The 12,115-nt window shown below is 32.6% G+C and overlaps 1 protein-coding gene across 1 annotated transcript in view; it reads right to left on the reverse strand.

Moving 5' to 3' along the window:
- Positions 1-512: 512 nt before the first annotated feature.
- The window catches only part of LOC108755197 (profilin), a 24,428-nt gene continuing 12,825 nt past the window's right edge, over positions 513-12,115 (reverse strand). The window contains exon 3 of the mRNA XM_018498081.1: positions 513-4,438. The gene's annotated coding sequence lies outside the window, so the exon portion shown is untranslated. The remainder of the gene's footprint in view (positions 4,439-12,115) is intronic.

Raw genomic sequence — 12,115 nt, forward strand, 5'->3', positions numbered from 1 at the left:
CGGAAACTTCTGATACGTCGATCGTGCATTCTTCGATATAATGGAGAAGTTGGACATCACGCTTCCCTTCTTTCTCTATCAAAAAATAGGATATAGTCTTGTACATAAGTATATATCAAACTATATCAAAATTTAATGTATTTTGTATTAATATAATATGTAATATAAAACAGTGAGATATCTAATAATCGTGAAAAGTTAAATATTAATTAATATTTTTTTGTAAAACGCATGTCAAAACCAGGCCAACATTTTTACACAAATATACAAACTAATCAAGAAAAAGTTTTATTTCATCACTCATTTATTACACTATTATTTTCCATTCAAACGTTTCGCGATTAGGCTCATTCGATGGACCCCCTTAAAAAATCCCACTATCGATATACCTGCGAATGCATCTGCCGTGTAATTTTTTTTATTCTCACATGCATTTGTAAATGAGGCAATATGTGTATATGTAATATGTGTATATGTTTATATATACGCTGATGTGGATGTGTTCTTTTTTGCGTATATCTCTCTCTCTCTCTCTCTCTCTCTCTCTCTTTCTCTCTCTCTCTCACACACCGTCTTGTCGATAAAAATCTCAGCAGTTTATGACACATCGTTCGCCATTTTGTTTTATTTTTCTTACACATAGCAATAATAAAGACAGTAAATAGCTAAAAGGACCGTATCGATTCTTGGGAAATGGGGGAGGCGGCCAGGATTGCGGCCAATCCATGCCGTATCACCCGCTGCCGCATACTCACATTGTCATCATTTTATCATTATCATTATCGCCGCCGCTATCGTTATCGCATCATCATATCTCCGTTCTTGCTACCTTGTCACATCTTCTCTCTCCCTCTCACATATTGTGCGCGCGCGAATACACACATTTCTATTTGCACCTTTTCCTCTTTTTCTCTACATTTTCTCGTTTACTTTTTCTTCTTCTCATTATCTCGCTGTTATTTTTAAAATTCGTGATCATTCTCTATTTTTCTCTCACTCTCAATCAATCACGACCCATACAATACAGAATTTCTAAAAACGTTCATAGAATGTTCTAAAAATGTACAAATATTCATAGAACGTTCATAGACGTTATGGATGTTGTTATACTATCTAAGGAGGTTTGTTCGCATCGCATGCTTCAACACGCTCCCTATCATAGCTTCTACTCACTCCAATGCATTTGTGGAGTAAGAGCTATGGTAGGAACAAACCTATGTACACACATACACACACACGCGCGCCCACGCGCTCTGCTTGCGCACGCGTGCTCCCTCTCTCTGCCTCGCGCACATGTTCATCCTATCGTGCTCTACAAAAAAGATAGTAAGCCTAAACAACAGTTTATTATTTATTATCATTATCTCTCTCTCTCTCTCTCTCTCTCTCTCTCTCTCTCTCTCTCACTCACTCACTCTCTCTCTTTTTCTGATATTTGTCGATCGATCATTGATGTGTATTTCTTCATACACGCGTAAATGCGTGAAACAAATAAGTATACAACTGTATACACTTTATGTATTAAATATATGATACAAGATAAAATAGATTGTTTCCGCGTACAACATATTATTTTTAAACAATATTTCATATATATATTCTTCACAAATAGGGACAAAATTATCTCCGATAAATTCAAATTTAATGATTCGATTTCTCACAGGAGATTTCTCACTGGTGACTCCTCCTTTTCCGAAAAAAAAAAAATCAAACGCATGTAACGAAAAAATGAAAGACGATGTGACGTCGCATTTAAAATTGTCATTCATCCCATAGCGAATCACCACCCACATTATGATCCATTGCGATTCGCGCCTTTTAGGCCCGATTACACCAATGTTACTTTGAGCGAAGATTAAAATTCTCTCTTTCTTTCTTTAAGACCAGATTGTAACGTTACTTCAACTTTAAGAGAAGCTTAAAATTCTCTCTCTCTCTCTCCTCCCCCCCCCCTCTCTCTCTCTCTCTCTCTCTCTCTCAAGCCGAGAGAGATACATAAAACGAGAATTTTAAGTCCCGTTTAAAGTTAAATGTTGGTGCAATCGAGTCTAACGCCGACAGAGAGGGAGAGATAGAAGTAGAGTTTCGAGCCTCGCTTAAAGTCAAAATAACGTTGGTCGGGTTTTAATTTTTTTATGACAAAGGCATGCCAGATTCCAAATCTAATTTCCCCATCTCACCGTTACTGGATCCATAATAGTGAGATCGTCACGCAAAAGATCATCGTTTTTTCAATCAAAAAACCATGCACTCGCATCGCTTACGAATGTCTATGATGTACTAAAATATAATACTGGAACGAGCGCGGCTCCTGCATTAATAGCACTTTCCCTTGACTGCACTATTGCCCACCAATGCACCACTCAGATAGTATAACGTGTTTCCATGACTGGTGATAGATAAACTCATTCGGTGTTAACGTGCTTCCGTGGCTACAATAGTGGTGCATGTTTTATGTACAAAATACGATTTTGCTACAACGTTCGAAGAAAAGTGTAGAGTGAGTAACATTTAAAATTTGAAAATAGAAATCAAACAAGAGCAGGATTTTAGTATCTAGTACTAATGAAGTAGTATACATCATGATGTACACTACTTCAATACAGTGCAGCGCTTACATACAATTGGTGCGATGCAAGGCTACATCCAGTACATCCCAAGAGAGAATATTTATAAGTCCAAGAGTATTCCAAGTGGTATCTTGATCTTTTTCCAACCTATACTGCGCAAGTGTAATAAATAATAGTAGAATACATTCTCGTAAAAAAAATTTAGTAGTATATTTCAAGTTTAGTAGTATAGGTTATACTACTATAGTTATAATATATATACGTTAAGTATATTTCATTAAAATATAGATTAGGTCCTTTAATTTAACCTAAACTTTTGTTTCAATTTGATACGATATACGTCTCTCACCAGAGACAATTTGGCGCCAATTTTTAGTATTTGAAACTTATAGCCAAAAGACAAAGACCACATAGAATCCTCTTCATCGATTCGTAAAATGATAACTGTTATACTGATTTTACAATGAGTCGGTAGTCCTAAGTCTTATTGGTGAAGTTGATCAATAGCCAACTTGTACGACTAATGCTGATTTGGCCAACTCCACCGATTAAGACTAAGACTTCAGACTACCAACTCAATGTAGAATCAGCATCAAGAATACCTCTGTCGTTTTAAATTGTAATAAAAATATACTTAATCGATGCGTTTTCCCGTAAAAATAAAAATTTGACAAGAAAAAAGCGTCGTTTTGTTCTACAAATTGAGATATTAATCGTTAAAGTTGATGACTGTTCAGGAAATCTGTTCAGAAATCTGTCAGCTACGAAATACTGCAATGCAAGCATGATTTTTATATCAAAATTTGAGGTGACTGGGATATTCTTAATATTTACCCGAGAAACCCTAGCGTCAGCGCTCGTTCCAGTATTATGGGCTGCGTTCAGCAGAGAAAATTAATCAGTTAACGCTTAATGATTCTTGAAATATGATTGATTCCTTCATTTAGATCCAGCGAAGACCTAAAGGCAAGAACCAATCATATCAAAGAATCAACTGATTTCTCTATTGAACGTAGCTATTACACTTCAATGCTATGATATCAATGACGTCTTGTAACGTGCGTCACCGTAACAGCTCTCGCACGGATAGCGGCGGTTCTCCCACCGATCGATCGTCAAAACCGCCATCGATCCTTGTCATCACTCCTCGCGACGCGTCGGCGTCTCAGATGTGATCTCGCATCTCTCTCGCGCGTCACAGCCGTCGAGACTCGCATTGCTGCGCGATTATTACAAGGGTTGGGAGCAGATAGAGAGCAGATGTGGCAAATAACATCGATATTAGTATCGATATCGATAAGACGCCGAAGTTTCCCCACAATCTCCGACGCTCATACGCGTCACATAGAACATAACACGAGATGACAGAACACGAGACACGCGTATACCTTCACACGTATCTACGATGCTTAAGTACGTATACGTGTATGACTGAGAAGATAAGAGAACGGAGAACGAAAGGAGAAGAGAGAAACAACACAGGTTTGTATGATAAAAAGTATGGGAAAAAGAGGAAGGAGAAGGGTGCGTCGTTGTTTACGTATGGTACGTGCGTTTACTCAGCAATATTCAGTATAAACTCGCGCGTGTCTTCCTTTCCGTTCTCTACGTCGTGTCAAAGAAACAAAAATTGAGAAAAGAATAATGACGGGAGCAATAATGGTAGATGCACTGTTCTCGGCTGTGTATTTGTTACTGCTGTTGCTGCTGTTGTCGCTGCATTTTCATCGTGAGTCGCGCGGCAGGGCGTGCGGCAATTCCGGGGCAACTCGTGCGGTATGGCGCATGTTCCATTCGCTGTTCATTAAAATAATCGATCGTATCGTTTATTATTAATATTAGATATTTATGTTGGGTCCCAGAGGTTACTGTAACAGAAAGCAAGATTAAGTTGCAGGTTAGTAGACTATAGGTAGACATCATTAAACTTACACTCGTTTCTGTACTCATTCTTGCTTGCGATAGTAAGATTATAATAATGAAAAAAAGCGATGAAAAAAAAAACTTTGCAAATTGAACATATTTTGTCTTGTAGAACCAATATTTTGTCATAAGACTTTTTTATTTATGTTTCCGTTATTTTAAATTTTTAAAGAAGTATGCAATATTGAGAATTAAAATTTTGGTCGCAAGTTGCGGGACACGCTATATAATATTTTTCGCAATAAGTTATAGGTTTTAAGAGATACTATTAGCATTATGATCAAAGTGCATGATACATCTATTATACATATATTATAGTCTTCTTTATTATGCGCAATTTGGAACACAACCCATGATTGCGTTGCATTTTCGACAGTAATTGGCGCGCAATAAAAAAAACTGAAAAGATGTATTTAAAATGTACATAGAAATATTACTAAAGTCCGGACGTTCGTACATGATCACAATGCGTGTGTGGAGGACCGCTTCGCGCTTCGTTTAGATGTATTGAGTAGACCGTGCGCCAGCCAAAATGTTGCTCTCTTGCTTTAGCAAGCTCCTGGTTCATTTGCACGTACAGCGGTTCTTTGCGCACGCTCCATAATTGTGCATGAATATATTAAGCATACATTTTTATGTTATTTTTACGTTGAGCATGACGATTTTTAATGTGCACTCATGCGTATTAAGTGCATTCAAATTCGCTGTTAATTTAAATGGTAGATTTTTCTAATACATTATACAGAATATCCGAAAAATGCTGAAATTTTAAGATTTTAAAATTAAGCACTTCCGAAAGAAATGTTCCATACTATATTTGTAGTTTGAAGTAATTAAACAAAGAAAATACCAGACCTTGGCTAATAATATTAAGGTTATGTAAAAATCACCTTCAACTTTTTAAATGGAAATCTTTACGTTGAAATTATCTTATCAACAAGTAGTCACGTGAATAAACTCGAGTGTTTGATTTTTAAAAATATAATATATTATAATATAATAAAAGAGTGTCATTCTATTTTCTTTCACTTCTTTAAGTAATAATTAGGAGCTATATCCGCAAAGAAAAAATTTTGCTGTTAGCAAACTGTAATTGTTACATGCTTGATGTAAAAATTTTATTATCAATTATTTGATATTACAACAAACAATTATACTGAAAAATGCAATTCATTATTGAATAATGTTGTTTATAAGAATGAATCTGCTTCTAAAGCAAATTTAATCTGTTATTAAAGTAAATATATTTTGCTATACCGAGTAAAACAATTTGTTATTACAGTTAAAATAATTTACAGAGAACAACATAGAATTATTTTTAACAAACAAAATTTATATTCTCAATCAATTTTTATTTCCTATACATAATGACATAGCAGCTGTATTCTTTAAAATCAAATATTTTTTCTGTACATAAATCACATAATAGTTAATAAATTTAAAAAATAATTAATAAACTTACATATTATTCTTAATAGCAAAAATTAAGTTATTAGCATTTTGTATTTATTTTTAGTTCAATCGTCAAATATGCAATGTGCACAAACTCGAACGCAATTGAACAATTATCCATGAAAATGTGCAAAGAGACGTCTTGTGCCTCAATCATTCTTAGAAAAAAATGTTTATCGTCACCATATTGCCACCTAGAGACCCAAACAAACGCACAAGTGACGTGATTAGTCATCGACGTTAACTGATATCAAGCTAAAACGCTTGCCAAGAATTATCCGTCCGTGAGTCATACGGAATTCGCGTGTCGTGTTGCGTCGCCTGAAAATCAAGCGCTGAACTTCATCGCGTATCACTACAATCTTTCATTTCTTGTTCCTACGATTGGGAAGATTCTGATAACTTTGGTGATACGATATAACAATATTTTTCAAAAGTATTCCAAACGCTAAGTATAATGATGAAAAAACAAACTAAGCAAATAATTTTTAGAATTATTAACAAAAATGGATTAATTGAATTTAAATAATGAAATCAAAATCAAATTAATTAATTTAACATTAATTTATTATTATTATTAAGCGTATTATATGGATTTTATTAAAATTAAATGAATTTATATCAGAAAAAAATTTGAAATTAAATGTTTAATATAATAATAATTTCATAAAAACAAATATTGTATAGATTTATATTTTTGTAATTTTATTGTATATTTTCTATCATGAAACTAATACATAGTATTTACAATTCGATAGATCGAACTTATAGAATCATCTAGAATCATATTGTTTTTTATGCAAGATATAATTATACAAATAATTCAATCAATGTCACTAAAATTATCCAAATCGCGTACTCTTTGATTACACAATTTCAATTGTAGCTAAATGCACTTTGGACCTTCTTCTAGTAATCGCTATCTTTTATAGCGGTATTTTACTTGAATGTTCAAACGGGACGCTTGAAAAATCTAGCTTGGATCCAGATGATGTATTGTAGATTCGTAAGTTCTTCACCAATATTTTAAATTGAACATTTATTTTAAAAAATAGTTTTATTTATAAAAATACTTTTTAAAGATGAAAATGTGAAACATGACCGTTAGCTGTTACTTACTTATAGAGTAAAATCTTAAGTAAAAAATGACAAATTTTTTACAAAATATTTAACCGATATTTTATAAAATTAATATTTTATTATTTAGAATGCTAAGAATTTTTACTTAACTTTTGTGGTAAAATATAAAGACAAGTGTACGCATTCGAAAAGAAATAGAAATAGTAGCTATTTTCAGAAAATTGGAAAGCATATCATTCGGTGATGATGTCATTCGATGAGCGTATCTCAAAATACTTCAACTTCATTCATTGAAATAATTATCACTTTTTAAAATCAAATGTTATAACATATTTTTTCTTACAGTTAATGATTTCTTTTTTTTTTTTTGAAAAAAAAACGGCATTTAATTCTTATTTTTTTGAATTTTTTCGTAAAGATATGATTTTCTTCTTTAATACTCTGTATTAGTTTGTCCCTATAAAAAAAGTAATATTAAATACGAAAAATAATGTACAAAAAAAGTTATATTACTTATTTCGACGTTTTATAAAAAAAATTTTAATGTTTTGCTTCTGATGTTCACCGTTTGTATACTCTACAAACAAAGGTCCCGGCCGAGCCCAGTTTTCGTTGCCGAAAAATGTAAAATTACTAACATTCTACAAATTTCTTTGCACAAGACTAGATAAGAGAGATTCTCTTTAGATCAGTGTTTAATGTTAAATAAAGAATATTGTGTCTACCCTAAATTTTTCTATTAAGAAAATTAATGAGATAGCAACATTAAAAATATTCTAGATTTTCGAATTTTTCATCTAAGAATAAAATATTTTTCTTTAAAGAATAAATATGATTGGCTCTATATTGAAGAGTAATAGCATTGAATATAGAAATCTTTTCTGCAGATGTATCATTTGTAAATAAAGAATGTGGATAAAACAAAATAATCAGATCGCTTTAAGATACTTGTAAAAATGGCCGAAAGCTATCCTTTGCTTTCCCAGCAAACCATGAATATAACTACTGCATAATATAGATGTAAATAATGTATATTTACATATATGTTAGCAGTTATATCAGTTATAACAGTTATATCCATGATTGGGCTGATAGATAACAAATAGTCATAAAAGGCACGTGAAATAAAAATAGGCGACGCATGCATTAAGCAAATAAATTTCATATGCCTTTTAGGACTATTTATTGATTATCAGGGCAGATAAAAATACCTTTCGACCATTTTTACAAATATTATAAAGTAATCTCATTATTTTGTTTTATACAAATTCTTTTCATTTACAAATAGCATGCAAAAAACTTCAACGTATCATTTCTCGTTTATAACGTTACGATCTAATATGAAAAAGGCGACAGGAAAACAAATGAGAAACAGGACCCTCTCTCGAAATCGATAAAAGTTGAAGTATTAAATTTTAAGAGCGAAAATTTATCATTTGGGTCAATATCTTCTCGTATCTGTTCGTAAACGCAAACTTTTTGTGTTTTCATTCTTCTGAATTGCTGTCGATTATAATTTACGTGAATTAGAATGTAATACAAAGAACGTAAATATGAACATGAATACTTGAAACAATTCGATCAAAGAGTGAACATTTTTCCCGATTGTAGAAGTATTTTGACGAGCGCGCGGGAAAATGCACATTGGCACAATAGGAGCGTACGCGAATGTCCGCGGGATGAGTATTGAGTGACAAACCGATAATGATAAGCGCGTAGCGACGTGGGATGCAAGCTTACTGGTTAAATCAAAGTGATCGTAGGAGGGGAATCATGAATAAATGGCGTTAATCCAATATGTCGCACAGATGATGGAAGACTAATGTAAAACACATTGAGTCATTTTGAATATATGAAATTCTGGAATAACTTCGAATATTTTACAAGTTATATAATAAATAAAAAATTAAGAACTCTTAAATGTATGTTTGGAATATCAAAAGATTCTTGAATATTTTAAAAATACGTCTTTATATATGTGCGCGCGCGCACGCGTGTGTGAGTGTGTGCGTGTGCGTGCGCGTGTGTGCGTGTGCTTGTGCGTGTGCGTGCGCGTGTGTGCTAGTGCGTGTGTCTATATGTAATAATGCTTTATTATTATTTCGTTCTCTGTCTCAAACATATTCTCACATTCAATTTCTGAAATAAATTTATTTGAATATAAGGTGTATCTCGCCACTGTCGCCTTTTTTCTTAAGTACTTTTGAGCTAATTTAAAGACGAAAATCCTAATACGAATACCGAGGATATAATAATTTTTGAATTAGTAACGACTATGGGCTTTCTAAAATAAGCAATTACCTAAATTTTAAGAAGCCTTTCACCTTTGACAGCTTCAAAAAATTAATTTTTATTCATTTATATTTCTACATGTGTAGAATATCTCTATAGAAGGATTATTTGAAACTCGCAATATTAATGAAGCTACATACAAGCTCAGTACATAACTGCACGAGACCCTCTAAGCGCTAAAGCAGCGCTTGCGTAAATGCTATTCAGGTTACTCAGAAGAAACCAATAGATGTTATAATCTATTTTTTAACGTTTCTAAAGGCTCATAGAAATTGACTACTATTTTCTGTAGCATAACTCCGGTACATATACCACACCTAACAAAAACTTAATTTATTAAGTGTTATTTACTATGTTTAAGATAAATGAACTGTATCAATAACTTTGCACTGTCTACTACAAAAAAATATTAGAAATCCGAAATACTTATTTTTCGTATTAAAAAAGCTTTCTTACATTTTTGCTATACAAGACATCAAACTGAACAAAGAATACAAGAGTTAAACACTTATATCTTGTTATACTTCATTCATTTTTTTTAAGTTGTAGCCCTTAGGAACTAGCCTATTCAACTCATCTAACGTCTTATCTTTACGTCTCAATCATTCTCTTTTTTACGTCTAACATACATAATACAGGAGTAGGTAGTACTCTTAGACATCTCAGACACAACTTTTAATCATACAGATGGAGTAGTAACTTCATTTTAAGTAAATTTTCTGCGTATGTGTGAGACGCGGATAGGATCGAACCCGAATCCACGGATTGCTAGTTCGCGGACTGAGTAACGAGTCACTCGGCGCTTTATACTCCTCCATTCTTTACTATTTCTTTACACTTATATAAATAAACATTAAGCCTTTTGCATCTCTATAATAATCATTCTATGTGGATTATGATATTATATATGATTGCGCTATTCACTACATTGACAAATTGATTCAACTGATTGTAACTTTATTAATATTAACAGTAGGAAACTGAAATCATAACACAATACCAGAATTGAGTAAGTTAATGTTTTTTTAAACTAAATTAAGTTAAAGTAAATGGCTTTTAAAATTAATAAACTTAATTTAAAAGTTAAAGGAATAAAGAATTAACTTAATAAAAGTTAAGTTAAGATTAAATTAATTTAAGTTTAAAAAAAAGTTAATTTTGAAAAAAATTATTGTTAAGATCAGAATGTCCTAATTTTTCTTAAAATGAGATTACTTTAAATAACCCTTACAAATATAGATTATTAAGCAAATTTAATTTTATATCCACATGTAAGTTACTTATATATAATAATAAGAGTCACACCATAAGATATTTTTGTCAAAATCTTGCGAGAGAGAAGGGTATATGTTTGCTTTATTTCTCTTTCTTTAATCTTTATCTAACTTTCTTTAACTTCTATTCATGCGTGTTTACGACTACATCGAATAAATATTTGTTACAAAAAAATATATGTAAAAATTTAGAAAATAAGTGGATGTGCAACTCTGTTCTACAACAATTCTTCATCTAAGGCTCATTTTATATTTATGTTGCTGAAATATAAACGTTTGTGATATCTAAAATTAGTGTGATTCAAATATAAGCGGAAATTGACAAAATCTAACGAGTCAGTAAAAACTGACTACTATATGATGTGACTCTTATTGTAGAGCCTCTTGTCATAAAATCATTGAACTTCTTCTAAATTAATTCTCTAATATTTAAGACTTTATAGAAAAAAAAAATATTAGCATTAAGAAAGATAGAAAAATTTTCAATTTAAAAAAGTTAATAAAATTTAAAAGCAACTAAATTAAGTTAAAAATTATTAACTTCTTAACTTTTTTTTTAACTTTTAACATTTGAATTAGTTACTATCCAACCCTGCACAATACTACTACAATATAAAGACATATAACAGAATGATTGCATGCACATTACTCCACTCCTACTTTTTCTGACTTTTGCGGCATAAATCCTCACGCGGCGTAAATATCCGGCGTAGTTACCCTATGCTACTTATATAGTTAAGAAGAGAGAAAGTAGAAAACCGTTAGAATTGCTTGAATCTCGTTCTTTGTCGTGTATACCGTCAATTGCATAGTGTATATTTCAAAATGTTCCGCAATTAGAAAACCATTAAAACTGTTAATACTCGATCTGAATGTAAAGGATAAATAGCAAAGATATACGAGGTCTGTTCAAAAAATATCGCGAATTTTGTGTTTTTTCAAAAATTATTTATTTATTCATGAATATCTATTTTGTCCCCTTCAAAGGGGACATCCCCATCAGATATTATACACTTGTGCCAACGTTTTTTCCAATCCTCGAAGCACTTCAAAATTATTTTTTGTGATCTTGTTCAGCTCCTCCTTCGATGCCGTCTTTATCTCCTCAATCGTAGCGTAGCGTCATCCTTTCATGGGCCTCTTCAGTTTCGGGAACAAGAAAAAGTCACAGGGGACCAGATCTGGGGAATACGGTGGCTGCGGCATCATTAGTGTGTTGTTTTTGGTCAAAAATTCGCGCACAAGCAACGATATGTGAGCAGAGGCGTTATCATGGTGCAAAAGCCAATTTTTGTTCTTCACAAATCCGGGCGTTTCTGGCGGATTGCTTCGCGCAAATTGCGCATAACTTGCAGGTAATATTCCTTATTGACCGTTCTACCCTGTGGCAAGAACTCATGATGCACCACGCCCCTGCAATCGAAGAAAACTGTAAGCAAAACCTTCACATTCGACCGAACTTGGCGCGCTTTTTTCGATCTTGGCTCGTGCGGCAGCTTCCATTGGGATGATTGAGCTTTGGTT

The sequence above is a fragment of the Trachymyrmex septentrionalis genome, unplaced genomic scaffold, assembly GCF_001594115.1.
Source record: "Trachymyrmex septentrionalis isolate Tsep2-gDNA-1 unplaced genomic scaffold, Tsep1.0 scaffold86, whole genome shotgun sequence".
Lineage (NCBI taxonomy): Eukaryota > Metazoa > Arthropoda > Insecta > Hymenoptera > Formicidae > Trachymyrmex > Trachymyrmex septentrionalis.